At 42.4% G+C, this 19,865-nt stretch overlaps 1 protein-coding gene across 3 annotated transcripts in view; it reads right to left on the bottom strand.

The window, feature by feature from the left end:
- Positions 1 to 19,865, bottom strand: part of LOC141762924 (receptor tyrosine-protein kinase erbB-4-like) — a 343,760-nt gene that overhangs the window by 253,947 nt on the left and 69,948 nt on the right. The window contains exon 2 of one of the 3 annotated variants that reach the window (XM_074627099.1): positions 6,912 to 6,987. The exons of the other annotated variants lie outside the window; for them this stretch is intronic. The gene's annotated coding sequence lies outside the window, so the exon portion shown is untranslated. The remainder of the gene's footprint in view (positions 1 to 6,911; positions 6,988 to 19,865) is intronic. 3 annotated transcript variants of the gene reach the window in all.

The raw sequence follows: 19,865 nt of genomic DNA, 5'->3' as shown, positions 1-19,865 counted from the left end.
ACTATCTCTACACACTCGGCGCCACAGGCACAATCGTTCCGTGTCTTTTTCTCCCCCTGGAAAGTTGATTTAAGGGGTCCATCTCGGGCGCCGTGTGTGCCCGCTTGCAGCCCCATTGGTCAAGGCAGGGCCAAAAGTTCACCGCCGTCAGCTCTGGAACTGATGGCTAACGTTTTTACAACCTTTCCCGGGCAATATGGAGGAATCATCGTCTGTCTGCGCGACAGCAGCGGGGCGCCCATCAGCCATTCCACACATGCCCTCTCTGTCTCTCTGCCATGGGAGCCTTACATTAGGAGAGAATGAGCACGGTAAAAGATTTCCATCTCGGTATTACTTTCCTCTCCTTTTCACTCCCTGTGCCTTGTTCTCTTTCCACAGACTCTCTCCCTCAGTCACACCTCAATTCTTTATTGTCCTTGGGGGGGCCCGGCGCTTTAATTCCACCGCTTCCCCTCTTTGACTTTGAATTAATGTACACCACGCTGAAACTGGCAAAGACAGGAAGTATATTCCCCCAGCTTTGAACCCGGCCTCTCTTGATTTTTGCGAGGCTGCCGGGTGGCAGAACATGTGAGCTCGCTCCTCGACCTGTTTGATTTCCAGACATGGCTTGAAGTTGCGGAGTCACGGGGGACGCCTCTTATATTTTACATGGCAGCTAGGGGGCTACGTACCGTGAAAACACCACTTATGTTTCGGCTTTTTGAAACTTCATGAAGGGGTCAATCCGGGCTCAAAGAGAATCGGCAAACAGCCGCTCAAAAAAGAAAAAAAAACTGTTGACTCCTCCATTTGATACAGTTAAGTTTAAGATGTTTTTGCCAAATGTGCTCTCGCCAAAGCAAACAAGATTTTTATTTTTATATTTTTCTAATAAGAAATTCATGTAAATTAAAGCAAACAGCAGAGAATGGTTGCCAGAGTGCTGCTACATCATTAAAGCAGATTCACTCTCAGATTGCTTTCACAATGACTTGTACGTTGTCTGACGTCTATCCCAGGTACATGGACGACACTTTCACCAAACTGCGCTGCTCCGGCATTTATATCTTCGTCCAAAAGCGAGGTGAAGATTGATGGGAGCATAAAGACCACTGTGTACAGAGGGGAAGTGCAGCTTGTTGGAGGAGCACTCGGGGGGCCAACTGGTACATGGAGTGGATGATGAAAAGCACAAGCCAAGACAAAGACGGACACTGCCAACTCAACAGGGACCATCCGAAAGTTGGACCGTCCCTTGCGTGGCTGGGCTGTCAGAACATGTAGCCAGAGTTTTCAAGTCTCAGGAAGTCGGTTCTAACCACAAACCATTTATCACCTTAAGATCTCTGCTGGCACACTCTTAAGACACGGCCCCCCCAAGAGAGAAAGACTGGAGTGATATATAACATCAGTTGTGACAACTGGGGGAACTTAATGAACACAAGAAACTGGGAACATCAGGTGTCTGTCAACAGTACACCTAAACTAGAGACCATCGTGCGATGGGATCACACCATCTGCGACACCAAATCGGACCGTAAACTTGGGGGGCAAATGGCCCCTAACCCAATTCCTACCGCCCTACTTCCGGCACCCTTACTTGGACCACACCCATCTTCTTTTTTTATCTCAACTCCACACCTGTAAAGTTTTGTGACGCCAAATTCATGCCAGGGGTGTAAATTGGAGGCGTAAATTGGGAGACCAATGGCCCCTTCGCCCCCCCATGCTTGGACCACTGCAATCTTTGAACTCGGCCTTCATTTTGATCTCAACTACACACCTATAAAGTTTTGTGATGCCAAATCGGACCAGGGGGGTACATTGGGGGGGCAAATGGCCCCTACCCCAATTCCTACGGACCTACTTCCGGCACCCTTACTTGGACAACACCCATCTTCAAACTCAGCCTTCATTTTGATCTCAACTATACACCTGTAAAGTTTTGTGACGCCAAATCCCACCAGGGGCGTAAATTGAAGGCGTAAATTTGGAGACCAATGGCCCCTTCGCCCCCCTTGCTTGGACCGCGGTCATCTTCGAACTCAGTCTTCATTTTGAGCTCAACTAAATACTTGTAAAGTTTTGTGAGTGCCTCTTACATGGATGCGATGACAAAAGTACTCAAAACACATTCTGTGGTAGCTCCCGTGGTAGACACAGTAGGTGTCTCCAGCATCACATTCTGCCATGATGACTCACACACAGAATCACAAGGTGAAAACAATACCAGCGTTGCTGTCGTGGCTGGTACTGGGAAGGAGTCAAACAGCTGGGAAAGCTCCATAAAATCCATGAGAGGTGGCTAAAAGTCCAGAAATAACCAAACAGGTAAAATACTTGCAAAAACAGAAAGTAAGGATTTCTTTGCAGATGATTTAAGTATTGGTTGACGACCCTTAAAACCATAATTCTCTTAAAGGTGAATCAAATAAACAAGATCAATTCTTTACAGTCCAAAGATTTGGCATTCCCACCATTCGATCCAGCATCCTGAACCCACCACATTATCTTCTTATCAAAATAAATCATGGACATAGATGGCAAAATGTCCCATAAAAGCAGCTTCTCAGAAGACATCTTCATCTCACATTGAACCATAAAGATCTACTTTCAAACCCAAGTGCATCATCAGCTTCACTGGCAACAGCAGCGGCGTATAAGAATGCAATCTCGTCATCCTGAGCTACACCTGAAGGATGGACTTGAAATCAATTTTCTCCTTTTGGCCCCTTTTTTGATATCCTTTCTCCTCGGCTGCATCCTCTGTCTGCTCCTCTGAACTGTTTGTGAAGCATTGAAGTTCACTCTGGGATTTGAAGTTTGGAGGGAAGCTGTCTGGAATATTTCTGGCCGCTTTTTTGGGGGTTACTATTGGATTTCTGGTTTGAAATAACAAATCCAATGACCTTTTCAGTTCAGTCTGTATTACTGAACGCCTTCCGACTGTCTCCCACAGCCAGAGATAAATAGAAAGACATATAAAGTTCCAAAGAAATCAAAAAGAAAAACTCCTCCTCATACATTCAATAATTTCATTGTCACACAGCAAGAATGTCATTTCTAGTCTGGAAATTAAATAGTAAGAGTTTGGGCATGAATGAACTCGCCAAAGGGATCATAACATTTTCATCTAGGTGCCAGATAACGGTCTTGTTCCCCTAAGAATGAATATATTTATCTTTAACAATGCAACTTCTATAGAACTCCCCTATGTTATTAGGAAGAGACCTCAAGTATAAAACTTAAATGGATGAAAGATGGTCAGTGCTGATTGAGGTTATTAGAATTAGCCAATGGGAAGTGTCCTCACATCACATGGAACATTAATTGGACTGCATCTAGCCTCAACAGCCATGCCATACAATAATTATTGTGTCACTCAAACCCACAAATGTCAACCTCATGGTGACACTAGAGGAAAAGTCAAAAAGGTTAAGGATACATCATCTGAGAACCATGAATATCCATACAACAATTTACGCATGGACGGTATATGAAGAGTGGACGAAGTCACTGTGACGTCACCCATTGGTTTGTGGACTACGGTTTTGAAGCCTCGAGTTCTGCATTTTTGCCGTCGCCATCTCAATTTTTGACCGTCACCATCTTGGTTTTTGGCCATTGGCGTCTCAGTTTTTGGCCGTTGCCATCTTGGGTTTTTGCAACCAGAAGTGACACGAGAGGGCGGAGCTAAGTACAACCGAACACTAGGCCACCAAAAGGTTACAATTAACTTTCATGATCTGAAAACACACTTTAATACTCTGCTTTATGGTCTATTGACCTCTAAATGGGACCATAATTTACTAAATGAACATCATGCTGTATTGAAGACTTGAAACTAGCGATTGAGTCCATAAACTCATGTTTACAATGTTTACTGAGGTAATAAATCAAGCGTTCTCATGGACTTCTAAACAATCTGACTTCTATTTGCAACCAGAGGAGTCGCCACCCTGCTGGCTATTAAAAAGAATGCAAGTTTAAGGCATTGGCTTCACTTCTTAGACCCGGAGGTTGCCCACTGGTTCATCCTCTGGGGAACATGAATGACTGTGACAAATCCATTTGGCACTAGTTGCGATATTTTAATATAGATCAAAATGATGGACGGACCATTTGACAGGCCAACAACGCCATTGCCATCCCCAACGCCACACCAGAACAATGTCTATAAAAAGTTGTAATCTGAACACCTTTTTTGCAGTCTGCAGTGCTTGAGGCAGTTAGTTGTCTACACTCTATAGAGCCCTAACAGCCCAGAGGTGAAAAAGAAAAACACAACGCGCACATCAATACAGAAGGCAATACAGGAGAAGTCGCTCAAGCATGAGCAATACTTGTCTGCCACAAACTGGAGACTGTTGCATTTTCAATCCATATACCAGAGAGCAACATTATCAAAGCGGAGTGGTAAAGTCAGCAAATGAATTAAATATTCTGTTCAGCTATTCTCTCAGTTTCAACTACACAGCACGCTGGTGTTAACAGATTTTTTTAAAGTAAACGTGTTAGCTTGGCCTGGTTTAAACTCCCTTCTTGAAATGATAAACAGTGAGTATTGAACGTCAGGTGAGAAATCAGTTAAGTGATGGGGAGAAATCATTCAGTGAGATCTTAAAATTGAATCTTACCCTCCTTAAGCTCTCATTAGGTGATCTTACAAATTTAAAAAGCTCCGTGTTAGAGCAAAGAAACTGAAAATTTGACTTTGACAGCAACTTAGAGCCTCATTAACTCCACAAATGGTGCAGTGAACATCCACCTTTTCAAAAGAAATATGTAAACGGCTGTCGCCACCGAGGACTTGCCGGTGGGTATGATCTTCACTGTTATGGAGAACAGGCCAAGTCCAATGAGCCTCACATCAAAATAGATCGAAGAGGAGCAAATGGGTTTAATAGCGTATTGATGGCGGCCTCTGTGTAACCCGCGCCACGGTGACCCCGCTTTGACGGCGACATCAGGAGGGCCAGCCAAGGCTACCGTTTAATGCCGCGTAGCTAATCACCTCAAAATCGACCAAGAGCGGCTGCGCGTGTGTGAGTTTATGTGTGCATCTATCAAGAAAAACTGCTCTGTAATTAGCCAAAAAATGAAAAAAAAAAGCAGCAGCGAGGTTCAAAACGTTTGGCAGGTATTCATTAATCGCTGATGGAAACACTGGGAGGATGGGGGTCAGTTCATTTCCTCGTTCTTATCAGCGCTGCCACAGAAAAAAGGTGCTCGCGATTGTCATGTAAAGTGTATGTTTCTGACTGCCGGCGCCATCGGGCCGCATTGTGGGAATGATTGAGGAATGGTTGGCAGGCTGGAATGTTCGCGGAGGGAACAAGTTCTTTCGGGGACAATTAGCGGGTTCGTCACTAATCTGTCACGGGTTTGACAGCTGGTGTTTCGGCTTTGGTTTTGTTCACGGCGCTGCAGCGAGATGAATTAAAAGAGACCAGAGGTGGAAAAGAGTGCTCTGATCCTTTTGCTGAAGTAGAAGTGCAACAATGTAAAAATACCGCTCTGTCATTCAAAACCCCACTTAAGCACAAGTACAGAAGTATTAAAAGCAAAATGTACTTAAAGTATCACAAGTAACTCATTCTGTACATTATTAGAATGTTAAAACTGATGCATCAAGATGGAAGCAGCATTTTACTGTCGTAGCTGCTCAAGGTAGAATTTCTAACTACTTTACATACAGTTAGGTTGTCTAGGCCAGGGATTCCCAAACACTGGTTCGGGACCCACAGGGGGGTCGCAGGAGATTTTATTAGGGTCGCCAAATAAATCAGCAGAATTTCTTCCATCAATGTTCGTATTGTTCTGATAATTGGAGCCTACTTATAACACTGAATCTAATATGAAAGGCTAGCGTTTTACTGACGAGAAGAAAAAAACGAGTCCGCCTAAATGAAACTAAACTAAACTGAAAATAAAAAGTTTGTTAATTCTGCATTTATTCTGCCTCATTTATAAAGTATTTAACATGTGTGTATGTTTTTAATAAGATAAAAAAAGTTGGGATTTATCAAACGTATATCTCTTCAAATGGCTGGTTTAGCTATTCGAGGATAATGTAAGAAATGGCAGTAAAAATGGTCAAGAACGTTTATTTACGCACAAATTTGCTCTTCTCACTATAGATATTATAGATAAGGTCTATTGTTAATTGTTAATTTAAAGGTTTGGGAAACACTGATCTAGGCCAGCCAACCAAAAGACGTACCCCTTCCATATATATATATATATATATATATATATATATATATATATATATCACAAATAATATCTGTCTCACAAATGTCATTTTTTAGACTTTTCTCTAATTTCTGAAACCCAAAAAGGTTTGGAACCGCATGTTTTATTATTAGCAACGCATTTTATAAACGTATCATGTGTTTTTACGCAATCAAAACTGCGTATAAAGTACAATATTTCCCTCTGAAAGGTAAAGGAGTAGACGTGTAAAGTAGCGTAGCACAAAACGCAAATACTCTAGTAGAGTAAAAGTACTTCAGAACTGCTTTCCAGCACTGAAAAATACTTTGTATTCTAGTTTTTTGGGGGTTTAGTTGCAGCAGATTTGGGAAAAGTCTCACTAACGAGGCTAAATATCCTGACAGTAAATGACTTCCTCTCTTGAGGAAATACACAACAGCGTATCAACAATGCTAATTCACCAAAAATCTGCAAGTATTTAAGCATGCGAGAGGCCCGCGTGCGGTCAACAAATCAGCCGCCATTACACCCTCATCCCGTCTTTTTCCCCCCTTTTCATGTCTCACTCATGGAATTTGCATTCCAATCAACAGCGCGAGACCACGGCCACAATAAATAACCCATAACGTCTCATGAATTATGGCATGAAACCACGTTCGCCATATGATGCTCATACATAATTAGGATGAATCACGATAAATAAGCCATACATTACTCATGACTATTGCAGGAGAACCTTCTGCAATTGGGAGGGAGGGAAGGAAGGGATGCACGGGGATGGCTTACCTAGAGGAGAGAAGAGAGAGACAAAATAAGTCATGTCAGTGTCATAGTATTCATAATTAATATCACACAGGGGTGATGTTTGCACACAGTGATGCAGCATGAGGTGTAAATACAGTAGGGCTGGGACAATTCACCTATCTCCTGATTCGATGCAATCACTATAGTGATACGTGGGTGCTGATTTTAGAAGTATTGCGATTCAATATTATGATTTATTGCGTTTTCATTTATTTTTGTTAACGTTTTTTAAAGCTAGACCATGGGAAAAAGTTGAATCATACTCTTCTAGGGACTTTTACTTTGGAAAATATCTCAATTAATACAGTAAAACTGTTTGATTGTCAGCTTGTGTGTAGTCATAGATGTCCTGAAATAACCCAAAAGTCAAAGAATAAAGACATTTCCCATCACAAATTAGTGGTATTTTCATGTAATGTTTTATACTTCTGGTGAATATAATCCAATCAATCTGATTTCCATATATGTATTTTATATGTACAGTTCTCTTTGTTAACACCTTATTTTGAAAATAGGACGAAGTCACACAAGTATACTTCCTCTAACTTCGCCAAGGTGGTCTCTAGCTCTCCCGTCAGCTCTTTATACCCAAAGTGTTTCCATCCTTTACTGGATGTGTAGTGTTTACCACATTGGATATAAAATGTGAGGATGCATGTCGTATCCACGCCGACCCTCCGCCGTTTTCTGCTTTTTCGTTTCGGCTCGCTGCGGTTTGTTTTGGTTGACGGATACGGAACGGATATGACATCACGTTACTTAGACTACAACAATAAAAGCGGTAGGTATCCCATTTGTCAGCCAACCGTTGGCTGCAACTCAAAATCAATCAAATGACTAGCTTCTGGAGTGTTTTTGGACGTTGTGATAACAGGGGAGGAAAACAAAACTTGAAGTTAGTTTGTGACAGAGCGTAACACATCCCGGCCTTCCGCTCTAACTAACAGCATTTCAAAAAAAGGAGTTTTCTTTTTGACATTCTCCTCCTGTCAGTCGGCTGATTTGTTTTGGGAAAAGGCAATTTTCTTCCGAAAAAAATATATATCTGTTAGTTTACAGATACAGATAGCGGGATCACCATCACGGCTATGCTCAGACACTCACACACACTTCCAGCACACACACTTTCCTCAAAAAGCTCTGGATTTCGGGAGCAAAAATAGGCCAGTAAAAAGTAAATAAGCCACTGTGATCTTTATTTCAAAGGAAGACATATGATGTTTATCGCAATAAAGTAAAAATCGGAGAGATGTGTCAGAAAAGCCGGGCGCGCGGTGGGAAGTGAGAGGGAGAGGAGGATAAAGTGATGGAGACAGGAACAGAGAGAGCGGGTGTGCGGGGAATCAAGAGAATGACACCGCGGGAGCAGGGGGCGCCTCGGGGGTTCTCGCCGTGCACTCATTGATTTCTCATTAGTAAATTCAGACCTCGATTTCATCAGCCCCGGCGAAGAAAGACAGCTAACGAAGGCATGGCAGGTACTTTGGTCTTATTTCCCGCCAGAGGGCAAATTTCCACTCTCCTTTAGCGGGGTGATTAGGAGGGGAAGAGGATCTGGATTCAGACGTGGAGGCTCTCGCCCGACCCTGGAAGTCTGACCAGCGAGTCTCTGCCCAATTAGCCGGTCCCGCGAAAAACAGGATTTCCTGGAGCACAGTTGTCTTGGAGAGATTGATGCTTCATTAGTTAAAGCTATTGAGTATTGTTCCTGTATTGGAGAAGGGATCCTGGTCAGCTTAAAGGACTTTGGGTATTAGACATTAGGGGTGGGGGAAAAAAAAAGATTCACCGATGTATCGCAATTTAATTTGAGTCTATGCAGAGGTTAGTGACGTTATATCCGTTCCGTATCCGTCAACCAAAACAAACCAACCAAAGTGGTAAACACTACACATCCAGTTAAAGTATGTAAACACTTTGGGTTTCACACATTGCCAGGAAAAGCAGAGCTAGACGTCACGGCTAAAGCGGACAGGAAACGTTATCGTTGTCGAGCCGGCCGTCGCTCTCATCTCCGTGGTCAAATGGGCCGACGCTACAACTGTAGAGCACCCATATACTGGCATTTATGTTAAATACATTCAAACGGCCCTGATGGAGCTGACCATGGATGGATAAAGAGCTGACGGGAGAGCTAGAGACGGCAAAGTTAGCGGAAGTATTCACATGTGACTACGTTCGGTTTTCAAAATAAGGTGTTAACAAAGGGAACTGTGTATACAAAATACATATGGAAATAAGATTGGCTGGATTATATTCACCAGAAGTATAAAACATTACATGTCCCTTAAACATTTAATAGAAAATACCAATTTGTGAGGGAAATTACTTTATTCTTAGATTTTTTTTGGGGTTGCTGGAACAAAATGTAATAAATAATGCCTGACAATACCTGATATATTTGACTTCAGGACATCTCTGACTACAAACATGCTAAAAATATAACATTTAATTTATATATTTTCCAAAGTAAAAGTCCCTAGAAGTGTATGATTAAAATTTTTCCCATGGTCTAGTGTTATAAAAGCTAACAAAAATTGCAATAAAACGTAATATTGAATCGCGATACATATTGTATCGGCACCAAAGTGTCGTGGATACGGGCGATAGGCGATTCGTCCCAGCCCTGTTAGACATATCCCATTTACCTGACTTCTAAAAAGTCGAGGAAAATGCTGCACAGATGGTGCTTTTCATTGTCCAGCCAGGTGTAATGATATCAAAGCATGCGCGGCTCTCAGGTTAGGCGGTAATATGCACTGAATGGTTGGTTAGGTGCATCTTTTTCAGGCAAATTGGACTCCAGATTTGAGCGTGTACGGTTAAGTCAGGCACATTCATTCCAGGGAATATACAGAACCCTCATTAGATGGCACTGTGTACTCTGCAGCCACTGAGAGAGGAGGGATTGCTGGGAAGGACTCATTTGTTTTTTTTTTAGTGTTCACTTTTATGAGAATAAAGATTGGTTTTTATCTGTCAAATATCATATGACGGGACAGAAAAAGCCGCAGTATCTGTGGGCATTATACGGAGGAATATTGCGTTTTATTGCTGTTGGAATCAGACAAGAGAGACGTTGCTTCTGATATATCAGCCAGCAGATCAGGCGGATTGTTGCTGGATAGGTTTTCATATCTGTAACATCAATGTGCTGGACGGCAATGAAAGAGAGAGGGAGAGGGGAAAAGGGGAGAGAGAGGGAGATGTGTGTTTTTTTCACAGCCGGATAAATGAGGAGAAGATGAAAGAGGTCGCTATTGATCTTAAATAAATATATAGAGGGTCCATCTCTGGTGTTATTTTAATAGACACAGATGCAGACGGAGATACTCTCCCTCTAAACTCTTAGCATTTATTAGGTAGCGTACAGATGGAGCCGCTATCGATACACACTCACACTGCTGCTGTTGCTGCCTCTAATTAACTCAGTTTCCCCAAACAAAATAACTGCGGAGGCACGAACGGCCACATCTGGGAGTGTTGCACTCGGCATCAATCTGAGACAGCCGGCCCCGAGAATTATGGGGGGGGGGGACGCAGCGGGGGAACGGGGCGACCGAGCAGCTGCCAAACGCCACGGCGGAGAGGATGGAGCGGCGAAAATGAGACAACCCGGAGCTGTGGATTATGGATGGTTTACGCAGAGGTGAAGACGAACTCTGGATCTTCATAAAAATGTGGGAAAAGTGACAGGAAGAACAGAGTTACGTGGTGGGGCATAATCTAACAGGACAAACATGGTCTTACTCAACATTTTTTTTTTAGACCAGACAATCAATCTCACATAACAATTAATCAAATAACTTTCATATCAAATAATGAATATGAAAATACTAGGCCTGGGAATCACCGGAGGCCCCACGATACGATATTATCACGATACTTAAGTCACGATCTTACTACGATTTTAAACATTTTACGATATGCCGAGTATTGCGATAAGATATATAGCGATATATTTTGATTTAATCACCTTTTTCAACTGCAAATTATGCAGTTTGTCAACGTCTGTTTTATCTAATAAGACCCCTAGAAAATACTCTCAAGTATCATGAGACTCTGTTCTCAACTTCTGTTGTGATATTCGGGGCTATATAAACTAGAATTGCCTCCGCCAACCAGTCAAGTTGCGGTTTACATCCATGTCTGTCCAAAAATGTCATCACGTCATCATTTTATCCTGTTAGACATTGTGTGAAATTGTCATAATTAGCATATGAATTCTTGAGTTAATGGCCAAAAAACGTGTTTTGTGAGGTCACCGTGACCTTTGACCTTTGAACACCAAAATCGAATCAGTTCATTCTTGAGTCCTCGAGTGGATGTTTGTACCCAATTTAAAGAAATTCCTTCATTCCTGAGATATCACATTCACGAGACGCAACCCGACCCAAAAACATGTCAGGTTTCTCCGTCACGAGTGTAAAAAGGCATAAATAAATGAACTTGACTTGACCCGACAGGACACCTGCTGCGCCCCTGTCCCTCGCAGTGGTTTCAACTCTTTTGTCTGGAGTATTTTGCAGGTGAACCTCAACTTTAAAGCTTCAGTATTTCGTCCGTTGCCGGGGGATGAGCTGTGTAAATCTTCCCCAAAGCCTCCCCGCTACAGCAGATCCACACCGGCACTCCTTTTCCACAGATGTCAAAAGACAGATGTGTAATACTGCGATGCAGGTGTACGCTCTTCTGCTGTCAAACTTATTTAGATTTCCTTTCACTTTTTTTGCCTTACAAGCTTTATAGTCCAGAAATGTAGACTTAATACGAACAACCTTTAAGTTGGCACGTTCTAAATAATCTAATTGTGTATTATCCTCCAGCATAATAAGTCATTTACTAACAACGTATTGACATTTACTGCATTAACTGCAGACAACCGGGCAACGCAAATGACTCATTAGTAGTCTAAAAATAAATCATTCATGAGCCATTAATAAATCCATGGTTTGCAACTTATAGAAAATGGTGCCAGATCCTGATTGAAGAAGTGAAAGTAAAAAACTTTTGGTGAATATTAAGCGCTGACTGACAGAGAGCTCCGCAGCGGTTGGGGGAACTGAACCCTGATCATGTGTAAATAAATCATTGGCCCGTCCATCACCCTCAAGGCAACGCTGCTACTTTTCCACCGCATTATTTCAATGCAAACTTGTAATCTTGTGCGTCTCAGAAACAACAACCGCCTCAGCTGTCGGCGCCGGGGTTGGGAGGAGAGAACAGCGGGCAGAACGCATCCCTGTGATCAAAAGAGTCCATCTCATCTTCTGCTTCTCTTTTCCCCTCCGAAGCTCACGCTGCACCGGGCGTGACTGCGCACAGAGGCGGTGGATGAAGAGGAGAGCTGAGGAACAGGGGGGGGGGTTGGGTGGTGTGATGCTCGATCTTCATCAACCCGGGCCCCTTAGAGACGTGAGATTAGCGGGTATAAGCACTAACTGATGGATAAACACTGAGTTATTTATGTTTCCGTAATATGAAAATGTCTGTTTCTTATTGACAGCTTATCAGCTCCTTCGTCCTGACAACCAGAAACAAAACCTCGTCTGGATTGATTTTCACAGAGTACTGACTCACACGTACAATGTGGGAGGGGGGCAAAAAGAGTGAGCTTCACCTTAGCGAAGTGTCACGCTGCTGAAAGTTTACCTCAGGCAGGGAATAGCTGGCGAGGCACAGTCATAAAATAAAAATGATGTTGTCTTCAGAACCCACGGTGTTTGTTTTCCCCTCAAATTGTGAAGCAGCTCTGGTGTGAATAAGGAGGTAATGTGTACCCCAGACTGGGGGAGCTGAAGAAAATAATACACCAGCTATCATTCTTTCATCAGTAATCCACTTGCCTATAGCTCACAACTGGAAAATAAGCTTTGGTTCCTGTAGCAGGCTGACAGCAGATGTTCAGCTCGCTATTTTTTCCCCTCACAATATTTTCCTTCTGATGCCTAACGAGGACTTCGACTTTATGCACATGATGTAACCTGCATGCATCTCTTTGAAAACTCTTCGCCCTCTCTACAAATTAGAATTTTTTACGGTTTTGCCGGTTCGGTCCGGTGTACGAGCTTAGATTGATTTTATGCCAACCGGTTGAACCGTCATTATGACATGTTATAGCGAATTCAAAAGCAGCCGACATCAGCGACCGTTGCCGACGGCGTCGCTGCGCTAAATTCAGCTTGTGTTGCATTAGTAATAAGGAATAGGACGACATAACATTGTGTCGTAATCGTGGCTGTTAATCGATTCAAATATTGAATCGGGGATTATTCGCATGATGGTTAATCACGAATAATCGCACATTTTTTTATCTGTTCAAAATGTACCTTAAAAGGGAGATTTGTAAATATAAAGCTTGTATTAATTGCATTAATTTATCAAGTTATCGTTACAGTATTTATCAATGAATGCATTTGTGAATAGCTCTTCTTCTTCACCCTCCATGACAACAAAGCAAAGTTGTGACAAGATGCGGCTAAAAACATTGCAAGAAATCTAATAAGTAGGGCTGTCAATAGATTAAAATAGTTCATCACGATTAATCGATAAATGATTATTAATTATTGTTCAAAATGTACCTTAAAGGGAGATTTGTCAAGTATTTAATACTCTTATCAACATGGGAGTGGGCAAATATGCTGCTCTATGCAAATGTATGTATATATTTATTATTGTAAATCAATTAACAACACAAAAAAACGACAAATATTGTCCAGAAACCCTCACAGGTACTGCATTTAGCATAAAACAATATGCTCGAATCATAACAAACTGCAGCCCGACAGGCAACAACAGCTGTCAGTGTGTCAAACCAATTTTGAAAATTTTTTTACACCGGCACAACTCCACTACAAATTAATTGTAGAAACAAAAAGAGTGGTTTGTTAAAAAGATTCCATTTTGCACACATTGCTCAGGAGTCTGTACACACAATGAAATGGAAGTAGTCTGCTGTTTTCTCTCTTTTTTTTTTTTGATGAATTCCCTTGTCTCGCTCTCTCTCTCTCTCTCTCTCGTTCCCCCCAAAAGGGAATCAAGGACACACCCTTGCCCTACAAACCTCCCAAGAGGAGCTGTGAATTTCAAAACAATGTGTGCGCGCGTGTTGTCAGTAGACGTCTGTGTGATGGGAAGCAACATCCTGCCACCCGGCGCCGGAGGAGAAATGCCCTCCAAGCATAATTGCTATGGATCTCCCCGCTGCATAAACGGCGTTATCACAGTTTGTCTAATTGTGAAAGCTGTGATCAGCATAAAGAAAGGGTGAGCCTGTGTGTGTGTGTGTGTTTGTTGGCAGCGGTGGCGCAGAGTCGTTCTCCCTCTCCCTTCTCATCATCTCGGTCTCTTTATCATCATAAAAGTAATTAGCATAAAGGTCGGATTTGTGTAAACAGAGAAAGCGGGCTTTGGATGAGGCCACCTCGACGCGAGTCCGACGGAACAAGTTTGTTAGACGACGCCGTCGGTGAGTGTGTGTGACAAAGACAGGAAAGCCAATGGACCTGAAACATTTGTTTGTGCAGTAGGGCTGAGCATTTCCACAAACGAAAAGCTCTGCAAGTGCTCAATAGGTCAAGCATTTCCAATATCCTCCGTGTTTCATCAAAATCAGAGCAGCAGTGCAGCAGCAAGGCTTCGTAAACAATGTACACTGTGATGTCAGCCCTGTCCATATAGGTTTTTGTGTCTAGAGTGTAGTTTTCTTAGTTCCAGTTAAGGGAAATCGTCATACTACTGTAGTGCTGCAAAGATTAGTCGATTGATAGGAAAATAATCGTCGACTGTTTTGAGAATCGATTAATCGTTTCATGCAAAAATGACAGAAAATGCTCTTTTTTTTTCTCTCAAATATCAAGATTACCTGCATTTCTCTGTTTTATATCCTATTAAAGTGAATATCTTTGGACTGACAAGACAAGACAATCAAATCACCATGGACTTTGAGAAACTAGGATGGACATTTTTCACTATTTACTGACATTTTTATAGACCAAATGTGGAAAATGACGTGAAATACAAGAGGCGCTTTCCTTTTAAGTCTGGCGCTATCCATTTAGGAGATGGCATTTTGATGTTTTGTGTTGTAAAAGTCTTGCCTTGGTCTTGCTGAAGTTTATCGCGGCAATTTGGAACAGGTCATCGCTGAGGGTGCTCTGATCGATCAGCCACCGGTCGTTATGTAAGGGATAATGTACAGCGAGCCGATCGTTGTTGCGAAATAAACCACGACAGGTTGATGCAGGACACCAACGCGAGGGGTTTTATTTCGCAACAATGACCCGCTAGCTGTACATAATCCTGATTATTACACGGCTACTTACTAAAGAAATCAATAAGTTGACACAAAAATGGTTCTCCAGAGTCCGACATCAGAACTGCGTCCATAGCAACGGTCTGTTATACATAGCAACAGTCTGCTATAAAGAAATAACAGACCGTAGAACGCCGTGATTGACCAATCAGAATCGAGTATTCAACAAAGCCGTGTAATATTGGCCGATATTCATTCAATTTAACCTACAATTAACCTATAGACCGTAAATTTGGTTTAGGGCTGGGCGATATGGACAAAAAGATCATATTTTTTAGGATGAATGGCGACACATAATACATATTTTGGTATTTTCTACTAAGTGGGCTAAATGTTTAAGCCACGTGTGATGCACAAGCACTTTTATTAAAACAGATATCACATCATATATGACATGGTTAAGCTACGTTTGAGACAACTAATTGCTTTAATTCGATAAATTCAACAATATCATTACGCTATTTTCCAACCATTTGTTGTTCTGGATTACTCATCTAAACTGTGTAATTAATGTTATTTTGTTAAACAGACCAGAGGAGAGTGTGAGAGAAGAGAGATGTATGGGGCGGCCCGGCTTTACGGAATACATCAATATAAACGGTATTGTCTCATCTTATACCTCGTTTGAAAATATATCAATATGCCTTAAAAAGTCGATACATCGCCCGGGTCTAATTTGGTTAACGGATTAACGGTTGACCTCCCTGCATAGAACCTGACAAGAGAAATGTACATCCATCACAACAACTCACCAGGGATTCATCATCTCCCTCCACACACATCCACACCTTCCACCTAACGCCATAAAGGCTGGATGTCAGCTTTAACAAAAGCCTCTCAACACTGAACAAGACGTATTATATCACCTTTATCTCCGCTTTCGGCAATAAAAATCTCCCTAATTTCAGCAAAAAGCACGCGGCATATTTCCCCCCCAAAATGAAACACACACTGGATTGATATGATTTCCAGCGGGGGATGCCACTGGTGAAGAAAAAAGTAATTACCTATTCATCTCACCTCCTTATTCACCTTTTTCATTGTGCTACAGCGTCTCCTTTATTCAGACCTCTCTCTCTCGACTTGGCTGCTCATTTTATTCGGGATTGAAGAGTGGCGGCGCGGAGCTTTTGCCCTCGCGGTTAAAAGCTGTTTTGAAGTAAAAACCCACCGGCGGGGGTGGCCTTCCAGACAGGCGGTATAAAGATGGTGGTGTTCATTTCTTTGTCTGAAAGCCTCTGGGCACAAATGAAGTGTCGGGTCTCCCTGCGATGGTGTTCTAAATATGCAAAGGGGGGCCCAGTCAATATCCACTTCCTGTAAAAATGTTGTGATTCATGTTTCCAATGGAGAGAAAACGGCGGGTGGATAGCGGATCGCCCGTGGTCAGCGTGGCAAATGAATGGGGCTACGGCGAAGGTGCCCTTGAGGGATGTGTGGTCGGGTGAGGCAGGCGAAGCAGTGGGAGGTTTTGATGTCTCCCGCACATAAAACCGTGATTAACACAGTTGGGGTTTCCAAAGATCTGAGCGCCGTCAAGAAATAGTGCTCTCATGCAAGTACACATGATGCACCCACGTTGGATGACAGACGGCGAGGAAAAGGGGGGAAAAGAGGCCGCTAAATTACCGCTCTGTAGCCGCGCCGCGTGTCTTTAAACACGCCACATTACAAATCATTACGCTCTATTCATTCTCTCTCTTCAGACAATAGCTCTTGCTTCAAAACAATTAGAGAGCAATGACAGAAACCCTTGATGAAAGTGGCGCCGTTAGTTAAAAGGACTGAAACTGATACAAATGATTTATGCAGAGACTTGGGAGAGCCACACTTTTCAACAAAAGCCAATTGACCCCCCCGCCTTCCCTCCATCAACCCCCCCACCACCCTCACCGCCGCCGCACCCACACTTGTGTGATTGAACCGTGGCGTAATCTGTCATTCAGTGTCGGGCACTGCCAAGATTTCATTACAATAGGAACTAATGTGAGAAAAGCAATTATTTCACTCCCATAATGCACTACTTCAGCACAACGGTGACCTTTTCCGTCTGTGATTGTTCATTTTCAAAAAGTGTTCTCCGCAGTGAATATACATGAATATCAACACTCTGAGGACAGAATATTTAATCTCACCTCCTGGCTTTTTTTTTTTCTGTCTGGGTGGAAGGTAACGAAACTAATTTAAGTTTTGTCAAATCAAAAAGATTCTGAACGCCAGTCAATCACGGTCAACCGCCGTTAAACGCTGTTTGTCATACGTGACGTGTTTATCAGCGTATATTAGTTACATTTTTATTTCCTTAGCCTATCCGACATGGGATTATAAAACAAGGACACTCACACCCAAAATTGGGAGACTTGCAAAAGACAGATGAATGGAAGAGAGGCTGAGATATCCTGACTTTTAGTCTTTAGTTTGCGTCAAGCTCTAAAAACCCCTGGATCCTACACTTCCCATAATGCAACAGCTACCACTCTAATCTAGACACAACCAGAAAACATTATTGCCTGATATCAGACAGACTTGTCAACAGGGGATGCATCGATCTGACTTTGTCAGTCCCGATATCGATAGCGATACCTGAGCTTTGGGTATCGTCCGAAACAGAGTATCGATCCGATACCGGTGTTTGATTAATAAGCTGTGTGCCTCACTGTGTGGAAGTGACTGGGATCAGTCTTTTATGTGAAAGACAACATCGGTCTTGACCTAACTTTGTCAAACAAAATGTAAAAAAATCCTCAAAATATAACAGGGATTACAATTCAAGTGTGAACGTTGGACAAAACTTAAAGAGAAAAACAAAGTTCAGTATATAATGTATATGGTATATAAACGTAGAATTGAACTTAATAGATTGGCCCGATTGTCACCGATAACCGATCCAGCTATTTGAGTCAGTATCGGCCCAATATCTGATCCGGTATCAGTGCATCCCTACTCATTACTCTCCATTTCCACCTTCAGTCTGACAGTCCCACACATCATCAGTGGTGGCTGTGCCATTGTTTTCCTACGGAGAGGGCAGTGCCGCCCAACTAGGCGGAAGCGATAACCTTGGCATGGCGCACTGCTCGAAATTGACACAAGCGCCGCGTTCAGAGTCAAAATTATTTAAACTTTGACCTCGGCTGACGCTGGCCTTTCAACACGCAACCAATGAGAACAGCGGCAACAGCTGTTGTTGCCTTTAAACACTGAATAGCGTTCCTTGCCCTCTTTTTGGCGACGTTATAAAACCTGCTGCCTTCATACCTGCTTTACGTCCTACCTCGCGGTGAAGGCAGCCGAACCGATTTCCCTAACCAATCGCTAGAGGTCAACGTACCCGCCTGAATCCATCATAACTTTTTAACACTGATGCGTAGCCATGCCAACCTACTGGTTTTGCCAGAGTGGAGCGAAGCGAAGTAAAAACAATATTGAGAAGACATGCCGCCTCAGCGCCGTCGTGACTTGTCAACGCTTGACAACGACTTGACGCTGATTTGGCTAAGTGTTAGTCCCAAGCGGCGCTCATTGGATCTACTGTTTTTCAACCAAGAAACCGCTGTTTCATATCACAATGCCAGACGAAGCAGTCAACTCGGTGGTGTGAGCGCATTCAAAGGTCTGGACCTAAGCAAAAGACAAGATGAGTAGTACTCCTCATGACTTGTAATCTGACTTTAACATGTACAATCAGTGGGTACCCCTTTACAGTAAGTAAAGTGACTACATGGTGAGGAAAATTCGGCCAAAGCAGGTAAGATTTCCTATGATTCCATTTCAGTCAAGGCTCTGCAGCTGGATAATAGTAGTTGTGACATACAGATGGTGAAGACATCCATCTAATACCATAATGACAGTAGCAGAGTCTCATATGTATCCCATTCAGCAGTAAAATGCCTTGTGAATAAAAGAAAACTGACATTCTGCTCCCATTCTGATAGATTTTTGCTTTAAACCTTAATAAGAACATTTAAAATACCAGCCTGGTTGAAAAAAAAAAGAAAAATCAATCATCTTATTGACTGTGCAAACCACCAACAGTTACAATTGATGTGAAATTGAACCCGTTAACAAACTAAAGCTTGGGATTTTGAGGGTACAATTTTCTTGATAACATGCATTGATTCGTGATGTGGAAGCACGGTGCGGCAACAGTGTTTATGAATTTGGCATTTGGGATAACAAGACGGGGTTTCAAAGTTATCAAACTGCTGTGAGTCAGAGGTCCTTTAAATAGAAATCACAACCAAATGGATTATTTTTTTAACATCAGACGAGTTGATTTGCAAAAATGCTTTCACGTGTAGCGTTCTCACGTCTTATCAGTTAATAGTCCGGTTTGTCTGACTGTCTCAGTCTGCTGATTTTACCACAGTGCGATTTTTAGAAAATGACATTTGAATATGAATAAAAAAGCCCAATATATAGCTACATATATTTTTAGGGCTGTCAAAGTTTACGCGACAATAACGCAAATTAATTTTAACGCCACTAATTTCTTTAACGCAACCTGTGATTTTTAGGTTGCGGCGGGCTCAGTTTTTAAGCTAGA

This window comes from Sebastes fasciatus, chromosome 24 (assembly GCF_043250625.1).
Source record: "Sebastes fasciatus isolate fSebFas1 chromosome 24, fSebFas1.pri, whole genome shotgun sequence".
NCBI classification, from domain to species: domain Eukaryota; kingdom Metazoa; phylum Chordata; class Actinopteri; order Perciformes; family Sebastidae; genus Sebastes; species Sebastes fasciatus.
Note: the sequence above shows the minus strand (reverse complement) of the source record. Positions and strands in the feature narration are given on the sequence as shown.